This window comes from Nelumbo lutea, chromosome 4, assembly GCF_056320005.1.
Source record: "Nelumbo lutea isolate HS-2025 chromosome 4, American lotus-T2T, whole genome shotgun sequence".
NCBI classification, from domain to species: domain Eukaryota; kingdom Viridiplantae; phylum Streptophyta; class Magnoliopsida; order Proteales; family Nelumbonaceae; genus Nelumbo; species Nelumbo lutea.
Genome location: NC_142687.1, coordinates 42,590,488 through 42,615,135, shown reverse-complemented (window position 1 = coordinate 42,615,135; position 24,648 = coordinate 42,590,488). Strand labels below are relative to the sequence as shown.

At 38.7% G+C, this 24,648-nt stretch overlaps 2 long non-coding RNA genes across 4 annotated transcripts; one reads left to right on the top strand and one right to left on the bottom strand.

Moving 5' to 3' along the window:
* Nucleotides 1-6,824: 6,824 nt before the first annotated feature.
* LOC148855443 (uncharacterized) lies at nt 6,825-8,093 on the bottom strand. Its single transcript, XR_016112340.1, has 2 exons — nt 7,959-8,093; nt 6,825-7,818 (listed from the first exon to the last, which is right to left on the bottom strand). It is a non-coding gene; the product is annotated as an uncharacterized LOC148855443 (long non-coding RNA).
* Nucleotides 8,094-8,104: 11 nt separating this feature from the next.
* On the top strand, nt 8,105-23,646 carry LOC148855442 (uncharacterized). 3 transcript variants are annotated; one of them, XR_016112337.1, is made up of 3 exons: nt 8,115-8,243; nt 19,012-19,187; nt 23,191-23,646. It is a non-coding gene; the product is annotated as an uncharacterized LOC148855442 (long non-coding RNA). The 3 variants fall into 3 exon arrangements; XR_016112339.1 differs by having other exon boundaries at nt 8,116-8,243; nt 19,045-19,187; XR_016112338.1 differs by lacking the exon at nt 19,012-19,187 and having other exon boundaries at nt 8,105-8,243.
* Nucleotides 23,647-24,648: the final 1,002 nt, after the last annotated feature.

The following is a 24,648-nucleotide window of genomic DNA, read 5'->3' as shown; positions in this document are numbered from 1 at the left end:
CATGGATTTTATATTCAGAGTACTTAAATCTAGAAGCCAATAAGCATATGATTGGGGACTTAGTTAAAGTTATTTTTGTTCTATTGCTTTCAAAACTTGAGTTGCAAACTAGGCATTACTTAATTTTGACTTTTCAAACTAGGCATTAAAGATTCTTCATTAGGGAAAAGATTTCCATTTGTGCTGCATCCTTTTGAAAATTGTCAGAGATCTCCCATGGTATTCATGGAAGATTCTTCATTTAAAAAAATTTGTACTAAAATTTAAAACAAAAAAAACACAATGAACAAACTACCTATTCAAGCAATAAACATAACTTCAATCAAAATAGAAGGGATGTGGTTAAGGGTTTACCTCTTAGAACCTTAGAATGTTGAACTGATATCAACTCGGATGATTTGTTTCAAACAATGGCAATGGCGTTTCAATTTGGCCTTTGAACTGAAGATTAATGATGACAAGGGGTATCTATGATAAGGTACGACTCAAAGACGATGGGAAGAGAAGTCCTCCTCTGCTAGGCCTTTCGATTGGTGGCATTTTTCTAGGATTGGACTAGAAAGATAGAGAGCAACATCTTCAGAAAGGGGTTTCCATCTATCTCTTCAAAATTCATGTTTCCAACACACTCTCCAAATGTTTTGCCAAAAAAATACACAAAAATCAAAATAAGTGAATAGAACCTAAAATGAAACAACAATAGAGAACAAGCATAGGTTTATATATATACACACACACACATGCTAGCGTACAGGTGTGGAATTCCATGAATGAAATCCCATTGTACACATGGTGAGATGAGATTGAGAGCGATGGTCGATCAAGTAAAGCCTCTCTAGTACATTTGTTTAAAAAAATGACAACAACTAATAATAGTATGAAGAAGGCAATAAAATATCATTATGCGTTTGGTGGAGGAGGATCCAAGGGTAGTGCAACATGCACAATGTAGTTCTTTACCCACTCCTGCATAAGTATAACCAAAGTCCCCTCATTAGTAAGCATAGTTTTGAGACCACTCCAGAGCAAGTATTTCAAGAAGGGGCTACGTACATGAGGGACCCTAGGGAGGGCTAGGTGTAATGAGATCATTCACCAACTCTCTCCTCCGATGTTTACAAATAGACAAATGAAGAGGAGGTAGTAGGGAACCACTATAAATACCCCCTTAAGAGTCATTAAAGGTAGGATAAAAGGGGTAGTTGGCGGAGATTAAGGAAGGAATTGGAAACAACATGCCAACTCTCAACCTATAGAGTCTCTCTTAGTGCAGCTAAACCAAGCTCGGTCTTGTACTATGGGTAACTGTACCAATCCACTTTGTTGTAGATAGACTAGGTCGAACTATCTCTATTGACTCTAGTCCCAATTGGCCTCTCTGATCCTAATACGTAGTAGAAGCCAAGATCCAAGCTCATAAGAGCTAAAGAGGATGGAGGGATGGGATGAGGAAAAAGATTCTTGGGAATAAAATCACAAGGCTCCACCCCTATTAAGGCTTTATTTGGTTTGTGATAGGATGGGAAAAAATAAATATTCTCAAATATTTTTCCCTTCCTCTGTTTGGTTTGTGGAATGCCATGAGATATAATAGGAAAAAGATGGGATTACAATTTTCAATTATTGGGAGTGGAATCATACCATTTTGGTGTGAAACAAGTGGGAATGGCGAGGGATACTTGTTTAACATAAGGAAAATGCCATGTATTTTTAATAGTTATTATTAGATCCGTGATGGATAAAGATTAGGAAACCACATTTAAAGATGCTATTAGTAAAGAACTAGAAAAAAAGAATTTCTAAAAGCTAGTGGAAAGCAAGAAGGTGTGATCTTGATGATGTGGATCTACCTATTCTGAATGATGAAAATGAGATTTGGTTTATTGATTTCAAATGCATCATCTTCACAAGTGAGGATGGAGTAACTAGTTTCTTCTTTTAGAAGTATTGGCATGTGGTTAGAGAGTCCTTTACTTCTAATATGTCCTTAGCAAAAATCAATGTACCAAATCTCATTTTCACTACTAAATACTTTTCAACCCAAAAAAATCCTATCATTTTAGGCTTACTAGTTTATGCATCACAAAAGTCTTAGGAAATAGAATACGACCTCTAATGGCAAAACTAATATCCTCCATTCTACCTAGTTTTGTAGACAGTCAACAAATAAATGATAATATAGTACTTGCCAAAGAAGTAATACATTATATGTAAAAAAAGTGAAAAAGACAAAAAAGGGATTGGAAGTCATCAAAATGGATATGTTCAAGGGTTTCGATAAGATGACTAGTCATTTATGGCAACTTTAATTGGGAAAATTTCCCTCAATTGTGGTTTGACATGATTTATCAATGTATTTCTTTAGCTTCTTACTCAATTTTGTTGAATAGTGATCAATATGGTAATTTTTCAACTAAGAAAGGATTATGGTAAGGAGATCATTTTTCTCCTTACTTGTTTATTATTGGTATGCAAGTTCTCTTTCACATTTGATAGTCAAAGAGTAAGAATTAGGCCACATTCCAGGAATCAAAGTTGTAAGAATGGCTTTAATAATTTCTTACATTCTATTTGCATATGTTTGTTTTATTTTATTTTTTATAGAGTATAGATGAATCAATTAAGACGACTATCAGAATTAATGCACACATTTGAAGAGTGGTCAGGTCAATAGATTATTTTCAAAAGTCTAGTACAATGTTTAGTAAATGTTCTTAGAAGGCAACAAATATGCTTAAGGCATGCTTTAGGGATGAAGTTAATGGACCTAGATGAGAAAGATTTGGATACTTGTTTATGTATTGGGAGGAAAAATAAGAAATTGTTTAAGAGGTTGTAGATAAAATAAAAAGTAAAATGGAGGACCGATAGTCTTTATTCTTGTCCTAAGCAGGTATAGTTATGAAAGGAGGAGAGAAAGTAGTGTAGTGGCATGGGGCAAAGTGATCTTGTTGATTCTAGCGAACAATGTCTTAAAGATTCCTTACATTCTCTATCTTAACAAGAAGAGAGGGATCTTATTTACCACATTAGTGTTGATCCAACTATGTCAAGGAACAATGTGGTATGGAAGAGAACAAGAAATGATGACTTTATAGTGAAGCCAACCCACATAACCTTTCGAGGAGCCTTCCATTAAGCTTGTGCATGGACAAAATATAGAACAAATTTTGGAAGATTAAAGCTCCTAATAGAATTCAATACTTTGTTTGGTTACTTCTTTGGGAACCAATTCCAACTAAATCCAAACTCTTCAAAAGAAAGTAGTTTAAGACTCTAAATGCCCAATGTGTGCGAATTATAAGAAAAACATCATCTTCTATTTAAATGCACGTTTGCTAATGCAATATTAGCTGTAGGTTCAAATGGGGTTAAACCTACTGTCAATACAAATTTGTGTATGAATCCAAACAAAAGAAAAGGTGGAGAAAAATTCAAATAAATTGATTTTCTATACTGAAATAAATGGCATACAAACTCTTTTACAAATGAGTTAAAAACCTATGATTCTCCTTTGATGGTGCACTTCTTATGGTTTGAATATTTGTATTAATGTTGTAGCCAATGGTTGAATGATGTATTTCCATACTCTAGAGAACGATGAAGATTGCTTCATCCAATTGTGCTTTGAAAGATTGATTAAAAGGACTTTGTAAGAACTCCAATAATGTTGTAGGATTCCTTGAGAAGATGATGTATGCACTTTCTTCTTCTCTAAGAACCTTCTTTGTTTACTAAATTTTTTACCAAAGGTCCCTCCTCACTTGATGGGAGCCTCTCTTTATAGATTCCATTCCCATATATGCTTTAATTGAGTAAAGATTTGATTAAACCTAGTTACCCTTTTTCGGAGAATGAAATTGGCAAATTTCCATTTATGGGGAGAATGATTTTTAATTAATTATTTTTTCCTTAACCATCGACTAATTCCCATTTATGAGAAGATATGCCTTGATTTACTAGAGATTTGATTGGTTCTAGTTATCTCTTATAGACAACAAGATTGGAAAATTGCCATTTATGGGAAGAATGATCTTCTATTAATCATTTTCTTTTGGGTAAAATATAAAAAACCTCCCCTAAAGTTTCTGATAATCATAAAAACCTCTCTTATAGTTCACAAAAAACCTATAATTACCCCCTTTCGTCTTTATTCTAATAATGAAGACTTCAAAGTTATCAAATTACCTTTACAATCTATTAGGGCATCTTTTAATATAATTCAAAATGTCAAATTTGCCCTTCTAAACTTCACTAGACGTAATGTTTTTATATAGTAAAATTACTCTATCCTTTTCAATTGATTTTAGAGATTATTTTTTAATTAAAAGTGAAAAACTATTTTGGGGGTATTCTAATAAATTTCTATCTAAATTGATAGATATAAGGGTAAAATGGATACTTTTGAAAAATCAATGCATTAGGCCAACTGTTTCCATCCATGAAAATAAAAAAAGAGAGATAACTACAGGTTTTTTCAATAATATGGGGGATGTTTTTGTGAAAGTGAAACCTTAGGGAAAGTTTTTATGATTGTCAAAAAACTCAAGGGAGGTTTTTATATTTTACCCTTTTCTTTTTCATCATTGATTAGATGTTAGAGGTGCTTTGGTTGGACTTGGATTTATTTCCACAAACCACTAGAACTTGACATTAGAATTTAAATTTCATTTCAAGGTGGATTCCACATGGACTCTCCTCTCATGTCAATGAATTTGTAAAGGCAAGGTCCAGATAGAAAGAAAGGCCCATGTTCAAATTTGAGCTTTGAAGCCCAAAACAATTTAGTGTATACACCCAGACCAAATGCATGAAAACTCAATCATGAATATTTTGCAAACATAGTGGAAACGAGTTCAAGGAAGATAAAGAAACCAAGGAATATTTGTTGACACAATTAATAACAACTCTATACTATCTATGGGATGAAAGGAATATTGTGGTCTTTGATTAGAAGCAAACCTGGTTGCAACGAGTTTTGTACCGTGTCAACAAGAGTTTGGAGTTTAACATACCACACTTCATACCTAGGTTGGATCGCATAGAAATTTGTATGATGCTACTTATGGTTTTGTTATTCTTGACCAAAACAATTTGTTTATTGTAGCATTAGGAGAACCATGAATTGAATGACAGCCAGTCGAAGCGGAATGGAGAGAAGTTTTTGTTGAAGCAACTGCCATGGAAAGTAGGTTAAATGAAGTAGATGGTTATACCAATTTGAAGTTTGTAAATTTACGTACATCTAATGGAAAAACCAATACAATTGGCTCGTACTATCTCATATGATACTTTGTATATCGAAAGGAAAATGTATTGTACATGTATATCCACCACCTTAGATGAGATTTTTTTTTCTTGATCTTCTATGATGGCTACTCTTTAAGTTTTTTCTGAAGTAATGATCTCTCTTGCTCTCTAAAACCAGTGAGCAAGCAACCATTCAACTGAATCTTCTTCATGTTTAATCCAATAGTCCAAGTCAAGTATTCTCAATTTGTTATTCTAACTGTTCTGTGTTTGATTGCAATGCAATTTTATTTGCACTAGTACAAATACATGAAAATGCAAGTGAGTACAATGCAAATTTTGGTTTAATTTTGTTTTGAGTTTTACTTTATTTTATTTCAGGTCTTATTTTACTACATTTATACTGTATTATAATCAAACAAAATAAAGTAAACATTGAAACAAAATAAACCAGAATTTACATCCAAATCGTTTGCACATAGTTTTGCATCAATTAAATTTACACTGCAACCAAACACAGCCTAGAGGAAGATCTATGAAGTATTTCTTTTTCTCATTGTTTATATAAAATATATATACATAATTGAATCAAATGGAATACCCATTAACCTTATCAAATCGAATTCGAATAGGCCGACATAATTCGTGTATAATGAATTTTTTATCAAATTGAATTTGAATATATCCCTATCCGAATTCATTTGCAGCCCTAATCATAATCATAAGAAGTGATTTGATTTGTGGGCAGACCGAAAAGGGCAGAGGTTGAAATAAAATAAATGATTTAAGGGCTCGTAAATTATTAGAACCGTATGGCGAAATAAGATTCAATGTAGGTAACCCGAACAAAAATGCCAAGATGATAAACGGATTAAACGAATCCGATCCACTTATAATCGGATCATCCTTACTGGATTTGCAGGCTTGCAGTTGCAGCCCTATAATGCAGCCGAAGAGTTGTTTGCTGGCGTTGCTCTCCATTAAAAATCTGCGGATGTTACATACGCTGTGCGTGGGAGGGAGAAAAAACGGAGTTCACATCTCCTTCACAAAGAGGTCACCCCACAGCGCATCTCCTAATGTATTATTATCATGAATTCATGATCCGTGGAAGGGATAAAAAACGGAGTTTGCATCTCCCCCCGACGCCGCTCCACAGCACATCTCTGTCGTGTATTGAGACCATCTCTTGATGATGATATCATCAATTCTAGTATTATCATCGAAAATGTTCTTAATACACGGCGGATATGTGCTGTTGGCGTTGTCGGGCGGCCCCATTGTGGGGAGGAGATGTGATATCGAAAATACGAGGATGTGCTGTGGGGCGGCCCCGTTGTAGGGAGAAGAAGTGATCTCGAAAAAACGAGAGAATGCTCCTTCGATGTCTAGAGACTACCGGTAGTAGTAATAGTAGCACTCAACTCAGCTGCTCTGAGTTCCAATGAACAACTCAATCCTTCATGGAGTCAAGACTATCTCCTGGTTGCTCAACGTGCATAGTCTGCAGGACTGTATTTTTTTTTACTCCGCTCAAAGTAACTGAGTTTTTCACTTTTCTAATTTCTAAGAGCTAGAAATAGAACCCCCGTCATAATTTGAATCTTCACGAAAGAACATAGACATAAACAGGAAATAATCTTGACAAATCAATAGCTTAAATAAACAAAACGATTCCACACCTTCCAAGCTGCATTTGTGATATGACCTCCAAGGTTCAGTTGATTTAAAGAAAACCCAACTAAACTTGCCACCACTGCAGCAACGATTGCCGAGAAGTTGGGTCTTGCTGCTAGAAATTTCTTCAACAGCATAGAAAGGTTAATTAAGAGCGTAAAGATATGAATCAGAATTTCCTTCAAGTCTTTCTCAGTGATTGGACGAGAAAGGAATGCTACGTCTTCGACGATTGACGAATTGATTAGGTGCTTCGTTGTAGATTTGTTTTCTCGGTTGCGGAATTTCGGTATCTTTGGATCGGAAGTTACCTTCTTTTCGGCGCGTCGGCCCCAAAATTTCCCAACAAAGCGGAGGAATTTCGATTTCATCGAGGGCCATCCTGCATGTCCCAGCTCGGAATCGGCGGTTTCAGACATGACTTTGAAGAGAAACCCCCGGAGCTTAACCCGAAGTGAGAATCGGCTTTCAAATAATCGACAACTAGGCAGAAGTCTTGAGGCTCTGAACTTGAAATCGAAGCTTTTGGCCCTGGCACGGACGGTGATTCTCCAAGTTTGAGTTTTGTTTGCATCCATCTCCGGTAAGAGAGTCTCTCTTGTTCTGGGACAACAGCACATACACCTTGCAAGCAACGCCGAATTGAACGGTTAAAGAGAGATAATTTTCCGTAATGTTGCTGCCGTTTTCATCTCTTCTCTCTTTTCTTCTTTGAGAGGTTTTCAAGATGAAGAGAAAACATTCAGAAACTAGGGTTATAATCCTTTTCCTTGTAGTCTTCTTCCAGTTTGCGGTCTCAAACGAATCCAGGTGATGCTTTCGGAAAAGAGGATATAAAGAAGACTCTGAACACTCCGAAGGACCAGATCCTCGTTACTGGAACCATGCGTTCTGCAACGATAAAAGGAAAGTTACTCGCATTCAGATCGAACGGCAGAATTTTCAGGGGACTTCACCCCCAATATCGAGACTTTTCTCACAGCCATGGAGCGGCTAGAGTTGCAATTTTAAAACAAACCTCTGGTCCCTACCCGAGCTTAATGAAACCAATTCGCTTCGGTAGTTCGGTTCCGCCTGATTTCTTTATGACCACTCACGGGGTCCATCCCTGAGTCAACTTGCGGTACTCTACTCTTATTCAGTTATTCTTGCTTTTTTGGGCCCCAAGCTTCCTCAACTCGTAGCACCCGACTCTCAGGCTAGCAGCACTCCTTCCCCGGGGACGGAGGGAGTTAGAAGATCCCGCATTACTGTAATTACGATGAATGAAATCTTCGATGGAGGAGACACGCCAGTTGGAAGATGGGCTTCTACAGGTTTGTACTACTTCATTTTCTCTAAATTTCTTGTTATCCATACTAGTATTGATTCAATTAATTAGAATGCATAACTTTGTTAAACATCAAACATTAAGTTTGATTAACCTATTACATCTTTTAGTTAAGTTAATGATATGTCATTAGGTAACCAGTAGTAGCTGTTGGACAGTTTTTGTATGCCCTTAGCTTCAATATGTTTTGATGTACTTTTATATTTAATGTAAACAAATAAAGTACATGTTTGATTCATGTTGTATAGTATATTTCTGTGTTACACCCTAAAACTAGACACTTAATGAGATTTGTATTGGCTTTAAATGTTCACAGTCGTTGGATAAGTCGGGAGATTTATCCTGCTAAGGCTGATACTGGTGTGCTGCCAACTGTTGGGGTGGCTTGTCTCGTCCGTCAGGGTGAGACCCAAGGCACACGCAGTAGGATTACTTGAACCCTTGAACCGGACCAGATTTTCAGTATTGCCCTGGACCTTGAAGATTGATGGACAAAACTGGAAAGTTATACCTGACCCCTAGACCCGATTATGGTATTGCACTAGGTGTCAGATTGGGATGTCTTTGATATGCCAATTAGTGAGATCCTTAACGGGGGTCAAAATCTGGGTATGTTGGAACAGTCTGAGAATTCATCTGAGTGGGTGATCATAGTGACGGGATCAGCCCCTTTGTCGGACAAAGGTAATGATCGGGGATGCACTCTCTCTGATGGAAACCAAACTACCAACGGTTGATTTCAATCGTTGGAATTTTGTTTTGCAAAATTTATATATATGATATATAGATGTATACGGTTTCAAAATGTTTGCAAATGATTTTAAATCCCGTGATCCATATGAGTAGAGAGTACAACACTATTCCTTGCAGCCGAATGAGAGGTCATCTCTTGTCGGGCAGTGCTTGATCATTATGGACTGAGAGGTTAAGTGTAAGGCCATTTGGGATAATACCTGATGGGCTAATCTTGCACCTGTCCACAGTCCTTAGGTTTTTATAAGATGGCTTGGCTCAGGGACCACTTAATGTAAGTGTCGGGCCCATAGGGTCCATGTGATGGGCTCAAGGGGTTCACTGGGCTCTCCAGTGAATTCGGCCAAGCATTGTAACAGAGGTTGGGCCGAACCCATGCGGCTGGTGTGTAAATCAATGCTTGGCTTCCACGCCATATAAAGAAGCCCAATTGGGCAGCAGTTTGGAAGACTTTTGAGCACTTGATTCTTATTGGACCTAAAGCTCATTTCGAACTGGGCTAATTTGACCAGTCATTAATAAGGGGCAGATTTGAGATTAGGATGAACCCAAAATGCTTATCTAATCTACAGATAAGATTAAGAAGAGTCCTAATCCAAATACAGATTTGGATAAGGGCAACTCCTGATATGATTAGGAGTTTTTCTTAATCATTAAGCAACTAGAGGAAACCCTAATTCGAATTACAAGAATTCGAACCCTAGAGATTTCGTAGAACACTCTGTAGTTTTGAGATAGGATCTCAGAAACCCTAGAGAAGAAAAAACAGTTCGCCATCTTCTTCTCTAGCCTTCTCCTTCAGCAACCGCCACCCTCTACTACAGTTCGATTTCTCTAGGAGAGAAAGTGAAAGAATGGTAGGATCCATCTAATGGACGCCAAGAAAGGTGCGGAATGGAGGGCGAATTTCAAAAAAAATCTCCTACCTTTTTCCAGTTGGGAATCATATTCCCTAAATTTAGAATACATTATTCAAAGATCCTACTTGAACCATAAACAAACCAGATCTGAACCAAAAGGAAACAGGAAGGATTATACCTGATCTGAAGAAATAATATCTCCCAAAGTTGGTGTTCACGCCCAAAGAAGTAACCAAGATTTGCTCCTGCTGAAGATGACACAGCTGTGGATGGAACGGAACCAGCAGGGTGTGTCCTACACATTGGATTCTTCACAAGAACCCTCTGGAAACCTTGAACACCTAATCCTTTTGTCTATCTTGCAAGACTATTGTCAAGAACTGATTTCTTGACTTCCTATTGCTGCAAAGATCCAATCTTCCAACAGGTAGTGGCGGCGGCTGAAGGAGGAGAAGTCCAGGGACGAAGAGGGCAGAACTGTCTCTTCTCTCTGGAGTCTGTGAGAGATCAAATCTCAGATTGCAAGATGTGTTTCTTGCTTACTCAAAACCCCTAGTTCGAAATCTGATATTTCTGCTAGGGTTTTCTCCTCTTTCTTCTTGATTAAGAAACCTCCCAATATTTTGGGAGTTATCCCAATCCAAATCAGTATTTGGATAGAGGTTAATCTTAATCCTATCTGCAGATTAAGTTAATTAACTCCTGATCTTATCAGGAGGTTACCAGATTCAAATCTAATTTGAATTTGGTCTCTTAATGTGGATAAGGTCAAAGACCCAATCCTTTTACTAACACTAATCTTAGATTCGCCCTATGAACCGGTGATCATATCAGCCCAGTTCGAAATGGGCTTTTGGCCCATTAAGTGTTCAGTGTTTAACTAGTTTCCAACCTGCTGCCCAGTTGGGCTTCTTTGTATGGTGTCGGACCCAAGCATTGATATACACACCAGCCACATGGGTTCGGCCCAGCTTTTATTACAAGGCTCAGCCGAATTTACTAAAAGACTCAGTGACCCCCTTGAGCCCATCACATGGACCCTATGGGTCCAACACTTACATTAAGTAGTCCCTGGGCCAAGCCATTTTATAAAAACCCAGGGACTGTGGGCAGGTGCAAGATTAGCCCATCAGGTATTATCCTAAATGGTCTTACACTTAACCTCCCAGCCCTTAATGATCAAGCACTGCCCGACAAGAGAAGAACTCTCTCTCGGCTGCAAGGAACAGTGCCGCACTCTCTACTCACATGGATCCCAGGAATTAAAACCTTTTGCAAATCTTTTGAAACCGTACATATACATACATACACACACACACACACACACACACACACACACATATATATATATATATATATATATATATATATATATATATATATATATATATATATATATATATCTTATTTTTGCAAAATAAAATTCCAACGTTTGAAATCAACTGCCGGCAGTTTGGTTTCCATCAGAGAGAGTGCATTCTTGATCATTATCATTGTCCGACAAAGGGGCTGATCCTGTCACTATGATCACTCACTCAGATGAATTCTCAGACTGCCCCAACATGTCCAGGTTTTGACCCCCACTAAGGATCTCATTAAGGGTTCAAGCAATCCCATACTTCATGTGCCTTGGGTCTTACCTTGATGGTCGAAACAAGCCATCCCAACACTTGGTGGCACATCAGTATCAGCCTTGGCAGGATAAATCTCCCCAGACTTATCCAATGGTTGTGAACATTTAAACTAACACAAGTTTCTATAAGTGTCCAGTTTTAGGGTGTTACACAGAATTATACCAAACAACATGAATCAAACATGCACTTTAATTTATTTTCACTAAATAACAAAAGTACATAAAATCCGATTGAAGCTAAGGGCATACAAGACTGTCTAACAGCTCCCATTTGCACTTAGGTCCAATCTGGTATAAGCTGGAGTCCCATACTTTCCACGTGTTTCTCAAACACCTTCTGTGTCAGTGGCTTAGTCAATGGGTCTGCCACATTATCCGTTGATGCTACTTTCTGAATTAGGACATCCCCTCTACTAACGATCTCCCGCAGTACATGGTACTTCCTCTCGATGTGCTTTGACTTCGAGTGGGCCCGAGGCTCTTTAGCCTGGGCGATCGCTCCATTGTTGTCACACAACAACGGGATGGGTGATGTGCTGGACAGAATCACTCTCAATTCGTGTATGAATTTCTTCATCCACACGGCTTCCTTGGCAGCTTCACTTGCGGCAATGTACTCGGCCTCGGTTGTGGAGTCTGTAGTGGACCACTGTTTGCTGCTTTTCCAGCAAACAACACACAATCCTATCGTGAAAACATACCCAGATGTAGACTTTCTATCATCTGGATCCGACTGGAAATCGGCATCGGTATACCCCAGAACTTGTAGTGAACTACCATCGAATACCAGACAAAACTCTTTTGTCCTTCGAGGGTATTTAAGTATGTTCTTCACAGCAGTCCAATGCTCCTGCCCTAGGTTAGCTTGGAATCTGCTTACCACACTCACCGCCTGAGCTATGTCCGGGCGAGTGCACAACATGGCATACATGATGCTCCCTACGGCTGAGGCATAGGGAACGTCTCTCATGCCCTCAATCTCCTCAGAAGTCTTGTGAGACATCTTCTTAGAGAGAGTTACTCCATGTCTGAAAGGAACATTTCCTTTTTTGGAGTTTTCCATGCTGTACATGTTGACAATTTTGTCAATGTAAGCAGCCTGGGATAATCCAATTATCCGCTTCGATCTATCTCTATAAAGTCGAAGACCCAGTATATATGAAGCTTCTCCAAGATCTTTCATGGAGAACTGTTGTGACAGCCATACCTTGACCGAAGTCAACATTCCTACATCATTCCCAATGAGTAGGATATCGTCCACGTACAATACTAAAAAAGTAATCTTATCCCCACTGGACTTTCTGTAAACACAGGGCTCATCCGGATTCTGTTCAAAGTCAAACGTTTTGACGGCAGAATCAAAATGGATGTTCCAATTCCTAGAAGCCTGCTTAAGTCCATATATGGATCTGTTGAGTTTACATACCATGTGTTCCTGACCAGCAGCAATAAAGCCTTGCGGTTGCTGCATTTAGATATCTTCACTAAGATCTCCATTCTGGAACGCGATTTTGACATCCATTTGCCAAATCTCGTAGTTATGGTATGCTGCTACAACTAGCAGGATCCTAATGGATTTAAGCATGGCCACGGGCGAAAAGGTTTCCTCATAATCGATGCTTTCTTTCTGAGTATGCCCTTTCGCCACCAAGCGAGCTTTGTAGGTCTCAATCCTGCCATCGGGGCCCTTCTTCCTCTTGTAGATCCATTTGCAACCAATTGCTTTTACCCCAGAGGGCGGATCTACTAGAGTCCAGACTTCATTGGTCTCCATTGAGTCCATCTCAGCTCTCATGGCCTCCACCCACTTCTGGGAATTTATGTCTAACATAGCTTCCGCGTAAGTCACGGGATCCTCTTCACTAGTCAAGGCTTCCACCAGGTAGGTATCTTGGTCATAACCATATCGGACTGGTGGTCTGGATACCCGGGTGGACCTTCTAGGTTGGTCACTACTTGGAACTTGTGGGACATCTCCCACTGCTCGTGAGCTCTCCTCATCAAGAACTATTTCCTGACGGTGAGTGTCCATGATGTATTCAGATTTTAAGAATTGGGCGTTTTGACTGCAGAACACTTTCCGCTCACTTGGGTCATAGAATAAATAACCCACTGAATCCTTTGGGTAGCCTATAAATAGGCAACAACTGGTTTTGGATTCCAACTTGTCCACACTTGTTCTTTTAACGTGTGTAGGACAATCCCAAATCTTCAAATGTCTTACACTTGGCTTCCTTCCGGTCCATAGTTCATATGGAGTTTTCGGAATTGATTTGGTAGGAACCCGATTCAGCACGTAGATAGCAGTCTCTAATGCATATCCCCAAAAGGACGTGGGTAATTCTAAGCGTACGAGAAGTGACTGGACCATGTCCAACAAGGTCCTATTCCTCCTCTTTGAAACACCGTTGAGTTGTGGTGTAGCAGGAGGAGCTAGTTGTGACACTATCCCATTGTCCTTTAAGTAGTCCCTGAATTCGTTAGAGAGATACTCGCCACCTCGATCCGATCGAAGGGCCTTAACTTCTCTCCCTAACTGTTTCTCGACTTCCTGTCTGAACTCTTTGAACATTTCAAAGGATTCAGACTTGTGTCTCATTAGGTACACGTAACCATATCGTGAAAAATCATCTGTAAAGGTGATGAAGTACACATGTTGATTCCGTGTCCTAACACTCAGGGGACCACATACATCAGTATGTATTAGGTCAAGTGTGTCTCTAGATCTTTCAAGCTTACCGTCAAATGGCCGCTTAGTCATCTTACCTTGAAGGCAAGGTTCACAAGTGGAAAGATTTTCTACGGTTAGAAAATCCAAAGGACCATCCTTTACTAGTCTTGTGATTCGGTCAATACTGATATGGCCAAGTCGGTAATGCTAGAGGCACGTGGGATTAATTGTATCACGATTCCTTTTCTTGGGATTTTCGACCGACGTAGTTTCGGTTAGGTTAGTTTTTAGAGAAGGATGTAGAACATAGAGACCATTCTCTAGTTCCCCGCATGCGATGAATTTGTTATTCCGTTTAACAGTAATCATGTTACTAAAATAAACAGTATATCCATCAGCACACAGTTTAGAAACAGAAATTAAATTTATTCTCAAGTTCTGTACATAAAGACAATCTTTAAGTACAAGGACTCCTTTTCTAAAAACTAATTCTACGGTTCCTATCGCCGCAGCTGCAACACTTGCAGTTGTTCCCAAGAATAGTGTCACATCGCCATTACTCAATCTTCTGCTAACTTTGAACCCCTACAGTGAGTTACACGCATGAGTTGAAGCCCCGGAGTCAATACACCAGGACACAGAAGTAACTAACATATTAGTTTCTATGACACAAGTTTCGATGTTACTTTTCTTAGATTCCAGGTAGGCAGGATAGTTCCTCTTCCAGTGGCTGGTCTGTTTGCAGAAGTGACAGACATCAGATGCCTTGTTTTTCTTCTGCTTCTTGGGTTTGGTAGCTTTCTTCTAGGGCTTCTTTGCCTTTCTCTTTTTCTTGCCCGATTTATTAGCTTCAGCAAGCATAACCACAGGATCATCTTTCTTTAAAAGATCCTCGGCCCTCTACAGCATATTGCTGAGTTCCTGGACGTTGACATTCAGCTTATTCATATTGTAGTTCATAGTGAACGCATTGAAGGAAGAGGGTAAAGAATTCAGGATGGCATCCACTTGCGTGCCAAGATCTAGCCCGGATCCAAGGGCTTCGAGTTCGTCAATGTATCCCATCATCCGAAGACAATGGTCATGAACTTTCTGTCCCTTGGACATCTGCGCGGTCATGAACAATTTCAGGACCTTCTGTCGAGTAGAACGGTTCTACTCTTCATACATTGTTCTTAGAATGTCCAATATGTCATTGGCTAGTTCGATCTGATCGAACTGCCTCTGTATTGAGTTGTCTAACGAGCCAATGACAAAGCAGTGGTCTAGGGAGTTCTTATCCTCCCAATCTTGGTAGTCCCTCCTTCGGGCCTCAGAAGCCCTATCACCCAGACGTTCCGAGGCAGGATTTTTCACAACCTTATCTAACTTTTCAGAAGTTAGGACCAGCATAAGATTTCTGTACCAGTCGGCATAGTTTGGGCCCTTAAGCTTGTTATCGTCTAGAAGCTTTGCAAATTGATCGTTTGCCATTTTCTGATAAAACAACAAAAACGTTAGTCCACAACCTTAGTTTGATTCATGTTACCTACATAGATATGGCTTTTAATCTATGTTCCATTCCCATTTATTCATCTTTGAGATTTTCCCTCCCTTCTCAGTGACGGAGACGACATAATGTCTCTAGAAATGTGGGAAATCACATAGGGTGCGTGAAGCCAACTGTTTCAGCTGCATAACCCCACCACCTTTCTGTGACGGATCATATCCACTCATAAGATGAGTTTCCCTTTGGCCTCTGTCAGACAAGGTTCAGAGCCATTTTCAGGTAAACTTTTCTGTCCAGTGAGTGCACACCCATCATATTCAGGTTACGCCAAGGTACCGTGAGAGAGTTCCCATTTTCTGGTGAAGCCCCTCCCACATCGGCCTATGATGCCCCTATCATCTAATGAAACACTCTAACAGATCCAACAGCAAATGGATAGCCCAATTTTATGGTGCGTTTCCTCATTACTGATGGACCCATCATTGCGCTAATGACGGAAGGCCTTTAGAGAGTCCATCAAATGAATCTCCCTATCACACGCACTCATATTTGCTTGGAGGGACCATAATTATGCCCTAGTTCTAATTTAGGTCAAACCAAAGTAGCTCCCACTGACTTTCATAAAGCCAGATTTCTGGTGGGCCTCAATCGGCTAGGGGTTCCGTACGCATCCCTTTTCAAGGTTGTGGGGCCCATCAAGTAGAGAGGGGTCATCCAATGACCTTAAGGGACACCATGGCAATGATGTGCATTCAAACATGGTGTGCGCAAGAGCCACTAACAAATTAACATGGGCCAAGTGCTTATGGCCCATGGTCGTAGCACATCATACATCCAAACATCACATGTAAAGGAAGAATTGATCCAATCAATTAATTGCTGTAAAGCCCATCGAATGGCCCATTTAAAACTTAAAGCATTAACAATTAATGTTTACTAGGTGTATGGGCTGAATTGCAGTTAGCAGTTCGGCCCATACAGCTTTTCTCACAATAATGGGCTTTTGCAGTTTTAACCCTTAAAAACTGGGCTTTACAGGTGGGCCGAATTAATCCCTGTAATTGAACATTAGATTTGGAATAATCAGTGTGAGAAATATGGACTGAAAAACAGCCCCCTTCGAATCTCAGATTTGGTCCAAACAATTTTGGTCCAATCTAGTCCGAAATTGTCCAAAACTGATTTTCAATTCAAAAATTAATCCATGAGAAATCTAAAATTAATAATTTTTTATTTTAGACAATCACAAATAAAAAATATGGACTGTTCGTACCACCTGCAAAACAGAGGTTAATCACAAAAGTTACAGTTTCATAAACTGTAAATCGCAGTATGCGATTTCTCCATCTGCAAATCTCCAGTGCCGCCATCTTCTTCCTTCTTCTTTAATCAAGAAAATAAATAAAAAACAGAAATCCTATTTCTATTAATTAATTACATTCTTGATCAAATCCTATACATTCAGCCTAGAAAAATAAAAAAAATTATTTACAGACCGAATAATAATAAAAGGAAGAAAAAGGGTGCGCAGACTATCTGTGCCAAATCTGCACTGCGATCTCCAGGTTCGAACAGTCCATTAAATAAAAATAAATAAAGAACAATTCTAAATAAATTTTTGGATTTAACAAAATTAAATAAAGAACAATTCCAAATCTTCACAAGAACCCTCTGGAAACCTTGAACACCTAATCCTTTTGTCTATCTTGCAAGACTATTGTCAAGAACTGATTTCTTGACTTCCTATTGCTGCAAAGATCCAATCTTCCAACAGGTAGTGGCGGCGGCTGAAGGAGGAGAAGTCCAGGGACGAAGAGGGCAGAACTGTCTCTTCTCTCTGGAGTCTGTGAGAGATCAAATCTCAGATTGCAGGATGTGTTTCTTGCTTACTCAAAACCCCTAGTTCGAAATCTGATGTTTCTACTAGGGTTTTCTCCTCTTTCTTCTTGATTAAGAAACCTCCCAATATTTTGGGAGTTATCCCAATCCAAATCAGTATTTGGATAGAGGTTAATCTTAATCCTATCTGCAGATTAAGTTAATTAACTCCTGATCTTATCAGGAGGTTACCAGATTCAAATCTAATTTGAATTTGGTCTCTTAGAGTGGATAAGGTCAAAGACCCAATCCTTTTACTAACACTAATCTCAGATTCGCTCTATGAACTGGTGATCATATCAGCCCAGTTCGAAATGAGCTTTTGGCCCATTAAGTGTTCAGTGTTTAACTAGTTTCCAACCTGCTGCCCAGTTGGGCTTCTTTGTATGGCGTGGGACCCAAGCATTGATATACACACCAACCACATGGGTTCGGCCCAACCTTTATTACAAGGCCCAGCCGAATTTACTAAAAGACTCAGTGACCCCCTTGAGCCCATCACATGGACCCTATGGGCCCAACACTTACATTAAGTGGTCCCTGGGCCAAACCATCTTATAAAAACCCAGGGACTGTGGGCAGGTGCAAGATTAGCCCATCAGGTATTATCCTAAATGGTCTTACACTTAACCTCCCAGCCCTTAATGATCAAGCACTGCTCGACAAGAGAAGAACTCTCTCTCGGCTGCAAGGAACAGTGCCGCACTCTCTACTCACATGGATCCCGGGAATTAAAACCTTTTGCAAATCTTTTGAAACCGTACATATACATATATATATATATATATATATATATATCTTATTTTTGCAAAACAAAATTCCAATGTTTGAAATCAACTGCCGGCAGTTTGGTTTCCATCAGAGAGAGTGCATTCTTGATCATTACCATTGTCCGACAAAGGGGCCGATCCTGTCACTATGATCACTCACTCAGATGAATTCTCAGATTGCCCCAACATGTCCAGGTTTTGACCCCCACTAAGGATCTCACTGATTGACACATCAAAGACAGCCTGATCCGACACCTAGTGATGTGTCATAGTCGAGTCTAGGGGTCTGGTGTAACTTTCCAGTTTTGCCCATTTGTCTCCAAGGTCTAGGGCAATACTGAAAATCTGGTCCGTTTGAAGGGTTCAAGCAATCCCATACTTCATGTGCCTTGGGTCTTACCCTGATGGTCGAAACAAGCCATCCCAACACTTGGTGGCACATCAGTATCAGCCTTGGCAGGATAAATCTCCCCAGACTTATCCAATGGATGTGAACATTGAAAATTAACACAAGTTTCTATAAGAGTCCAGTTTTAGGGTGTTACACAGAATTATACCAAACAACATGAATCAAACATGCACTTTAATTTATTTCCACTAAATAACAAAATTACATCAAATCCGATTGAAGCTAAGGGCATACAAGACTGTCTAACAGAAAGATCAATAAAGAGTTCTTGATATCAGTCTTTGCTGATAGGCTGATTCAGTTTGGTGCTCATTGTCTCCAAAGGATTCTTGTGAAGGATTTAGTATGTGGGACGCACTCTGCTGGTTCTGTTCCATAGTTGCTATGTCATTTTCAGCAGGAGCATATCTTGGTGTCTTCTTTGGGCGTGAACACCAACTTTGGGAAATATTATTTCTCTGGATCAGGTATAATCACTCCCTTCTCTTTTGGTTCAGATTAGGTTCAGTTCTGGTTCAAGCAGGATCCTTGAATCTTGATTCTAAAATCGGGGAATGTGATTCCCAGTTGGAAGGTAGGTAGGAATTTTTTGAAATTCGCCCACCCACTCCGCAATAGTTTTGGCATCCATACGATGGATCCTACCATCCCTTTCATCCTTGATAATCCAATTGATAGTTTCATAGGAATTACTTTTACTTGAATTCAATTGATTCCCTGATCATATGTTGTATAATCTTAAACAAGGGATCATTGCTTGTATGATGGTAAAATCTTATATTAACAAGCATGAGAACATGGGTTAAGTTTTAGAGAAGGTGCCAAGGGCGCCTATTTTCCTAGCACCTAGGCAAGAGCTCGGAACTCCTACCAACAGGACACAACAACTGTATATTGAGAACATCTTCCATATTTACATGTTACCATTCACACCCTGGATCTGCTACCCACGGAACACCGCCACCGTGTATTGGGAACGTCTCCCTATTAATGAAAAGAGAGGTAATCCCCAATACATTGTTATGTCACATGGGTAGGAGATCAGGATTTCCTAGGCAATACCTTGGCAACTTTGGAGACCTGGGAATGAGTCCCATCAAGAACCATCGAAAATATTGCTGAAGGAATGGAATTTGTGGCTAGCATACTCCTTTTATTATAGACCTTTAATTTGCCAACTCAGAAGGCTTCAGAGAACATTTAAGGAAAACACCAGTTGATGCTGAGGTGAAGGAAATGAGTACAAGGCTGTGAACTGATTGGTGAAGGAAGCAAGGGATGATCTGCCAATTTGAGCCTACAATCACAAAATGTGCAGCTGGAACTAGGGTGTTTCATAAAGTTTGTCTCTTGTGAGTCACTTCCCCGATACAGCAGTCCAAGTTAAGAATGCTGTCTTAGATGACACCGCAAGTTTCCAAATTGTCTTGTAGGAGTATGAATTATTATTGGAGGAGCAAGGTGTTTATGGAAGGATTTCACTAAAACTGAATCTAAACCGTTCCACTTCACCTCCATAGATACTGGTTAACAATACCTGCCTTTCAGTGGAAACTTTGAAGTTTAAGTAAAAGGTTATCAACTTCTGGAATTTCTGTCATGCAGGTTTCCTTGGAACTTTGGAGTCCAAAAGATTTTGTCCCCACCTAATTACCTAATTGTAGTTATGTTCTTCCATCCCCTCTTCATCTGTAGTTGCATAGAGGTTTGGGAAAATGTCCATGAGGGTCATGTTGGCATACCAAGCATCAAAGATTAATCTCCCATCTCATAAGTCACATCAATAGAGAATGAATTATAGGCTCTCTATTTCTTCCACACTGAGCATCAAGGATGTAATCCTTTGTCCTGTGTCCTATTCACCATTTCTAACCTCAATAGGCTGCTTCTAGCTACTTTTTGCTTCTCTGTTTTATTGCTAATGCCATTTTGCCGAGAGCCGCATTCATCTCATTAAATTTGCAAAATCCCAAACTACTGCCTGATTTTGTGAAATATATTCTATCCAGTCCACCAAATGAAACTGTTTAACCCTCCAATCCTTCCATAAAAATCACCTCTGAATTTTGTCTAGGTTTTTAGCTAAATGTGAAAGGTAATAAAAAGGAAGATTTGACAATGTGTTCTTTATCCTAATCACTTTCCCTCCTTTTGATAAGTAATTGGATTTCCATGAGGACAACTTCCTCAAAGAGTTCAATTACAAGGTCCCAAATTAGACTAAATTTGCACTTAGCACCAACTTGCAATCCAAGATATTTAAATGATAGCTGCTGATAAAAAAAGATATTTAAATTGTAGCTTTGTAAACTTAAACCCCCCAAACTACACAACTGGAATTTGGTCATAGAGCTTCTCCACATCAACTTTACCTAGTAGACCTGGTCTGCCTGATCCCCAATATGACCCTTTTATGTCTATTCTATAAAAGAATGAAAAATTCCCACCCCCCTGGTATTTGACTTTTGGTTCATTTGTTGGATTGGTAATAGCTACCACATCTTGTGAACTTAAATGTATGGCTATCTTGTTCAACAACATATGAATTTGAATGACTGGAGTGGTTTTGAGCAATCTCATAGTTCATGTTCAAGAATACCTTACAAGGCAAGATCTCCTGTCTAGTATTTCATTCGCTCTTCCCATCACCATGGAGCAAGTCTCATTTTTCAGTGATCATACCATCTATGCATGACATCTGAAAAGTCCACACAAGTTTATTATTCAATCTGCTAAAACATTTATGCTGTTATTAACAGGGGCGATGATGGGCCAGGCTGGTCTGGGCTTAGCATCTGTGTTAGGGGTGGCTATAACCTGGGCTGGGGCCTGGCCCAGCATGGGTTTCACGCCTGATACATAAACCTGAGCATAGTTTCAGGCTTATAACTTTTTAATTTTAAAATATTAAATATATATATATATATATATATGTGTATGTATATATATATATATACATATATAATATTTTATATTATATATAGTATGTATTAATAACATGTGTGTGCAGGCCAGGCAAGGCCTGAAGTATTGGGCCCAGAAATTTATGGGCATGGGCATGGCTGCATGGGCCCTGTCCCTGGCCTGAAACATAAAACCTAGGCCCAAGCCCAGAATTTCCACGCTGAGCTGAGAATGATCACCCCCAGTTATTAACAATCAGAAAAAAAAAAAAAGAAAAAACATTTCTGCTGCTACCTTACAAGCTCACCTATGCAGTAACTTTTAAGAAACCCATATTGATCTATTTCTGAAATCATGTCAATGTAATGAGGTTCATTTTATTGCATGGTCTGAAGACTGAATGTCTGGTGAATATCCATGTTGTTATGAAAAGTTCATATTTGAATTTGCCCTGTTACTTCAAGTAAATATGTTTAAGAGTTTTGTCTATGTTAAATCCGTTTCAAACTCATCTTTCTCTGTCTCTCCTTATGCTGCACTATATTTCTAATTACTTTTTCTCTCCTTTCTTACCCTTGACTCTCTCCTACTTCCCTTGCTTATGCGTACCTGACAATATAATTCTGAATACAATATAGTACTTTCTCCTTCTCTAACTAGAAAATATAAAGAACACCTCGATGTTTGTTATTAAAAATATGAATTCATAAATGAATATTCTTGTTACAAGTTGGAAATAGAATCCTTATAAGGAGGCCAACAAAAACCGTCTTCCTTTAAGTTAAAAGTGTTGAATTGGAACTTTTAATTTTTGACATCAATAAGATGTTTGAGGCTCACTTCAGCAGTCATATCCTCTGTGAAAAGAAATAGAAGATTTCCAAAGGCATTTGTACGTTGGTCCTAAAACCGTAAACGTGCATCCTAATTGTAGCAGTCCCTCTCAGTTTTAGCTTTGAAAGGACAGTCTATATTTTCCTCCAAACTGCAAAGGAGAACACCATAGTAAGTAGGGCCGTTACCCGATGATAGTCCTGACCAGTAGTACTGAAGTAGAATACAATAATAGGATATAAAGAAACGCCAATCTAGCCTTATAATTCCTAAAGTTGCAACTTGCAATGGCTGTTCAATCTCACAGTTGTCGTTTCCTTGGGATGTATGTCCCTAGATGAATACCTATATAGATTGATCACAAGTACTGAATTATGTTGCTTGTATTCTTTTAAGCTTTCATAATAAACGAAACAAAGAAATTTATTTGATGTTCTTGCTCATTTCTAGGTCCCCTTCTTAATTTGTTTGTCTGTCCTACTTGTTTAATTGTTGAATCATGACTTACAGATTTGGAACAGTTAATATCTCAAAATGTATTGTTCTAATGGTAAGGGACTTTCTTTTTGATTGGAAACGGTATAAGGGACTTTAAGACATTGATTTTCTCTTTCATTTCCATGAATTCTTCATTCTTCTAATCTTCTGTCCTTTTTTATTTTTATTTTTATTTTGATAAGCAACAGCTTCATTAGTTGACTGTTCCACAATTTCCCTGTTTCTGTTTTGTAGGTGTTTACATGATGGCTATGATAGATACCTGCAAACAGTTTGAGGGATTTTCAGACCAAACCAAACCGTTTTAAGGCCAAATTAGATCAAACTGCCAATTTCAGTTTGGTTTGGTGTGGTTTAGTGGTATAGAACATATAATGAGCAAAGGGGTTTGGAGGTTCCGCAACAGATGGAAGTATAAGTTTCCGTGGTCAAAGATTCGAATGACTATTTACTCCCCATTTTGCTTCTCAGCAAGGATGGGAGCATGCTGTTATTCTTTCAGATCCCTTGATTTCTATTAGAGCTTAATCTGAGGATAATAATTCTTCTGTGGAGTTGTTTGGGATATCATCGGTGAAATCAAATGCTTTAATACCAGGTTTAGTTCTGTTTTGTTAGTAGAAATAATATGGCTTGAAGCTTCATGGATATGTTGAGTGGTGGTATAATCCCTCCCCCCCCCCTCCCCGGTTCTCGAGCTCTTAGGAGGGAGGTGTTGTTGGACCGAGTGGCCTATGGCCCTCGATGGTCTAGCCTTGGTGTGTTGGACAAACTGTGGCCATTTGGATATAGTCACACATGAACTAATTGCTTATTTTTTATGTACATTAGTAATTGTGTACATGTGGCAATTCTAGATGATGATAATTATAGTAGTAATGTATCTACAATTTTTTATAAACTTTTATGTAATATATATATATATATATATATAGATAGATAGATAGATAGATAGATATACACGTGGTAGTATCTTTAAGACAAAATTATTTATAATTCATGGACAAATTTTCAACTATTATAAGTGGATAGTTTCTAATCGGTTATAAGTGGGCAATTTTTGAAGTGGGAGTAAATGATATATATGTCCTTTTTATATTTGGTGTATGCTTGGACTGTCTAATGAAAGTTCTAGAAAAAAGGGTCATTCACACTTTTATAGGTAGTATAGATATAGATGGCTCATGGTGGTTTGATTGCCTTATGTCTCATTTGAATTACAATTGGCTAATATCTTCACCAAAGGATTTGCAAAGAACATACTTGAATATAATATACACAAGTTGGGAATGTGTGACATTTACTCCCATCTTGAGGGAGAGTGAAAGAATGTTAGATCCATCATATGGACGGTCGAATCATGTTAGATGGTTGGGCAAAATTTTAAAAATTTTCTTGCAACTTTCTGGGAATTGTATTCCTAATTTTAGAAAAATTGCATTTTTCAATGATCGTTCTTGCATCGAAATCAGACCAATTTTGAAACCTAAAGAAAGGGAGAAGTATATATGATACGGATTCCACAAGTGTGGCTCCCAAAGTGGTAGTTCACGCCCAAAGTGAATCCAAAACTAGCATCTACTGAAAATGGCGTAACTTGAGATGAAATCGGTTCAACAACGCAGTTTTCAGCGAAACTGTAATCTAACAGATTGGATCGTAAAAGGGAGGTGAGCATGAAATAATTCTAAT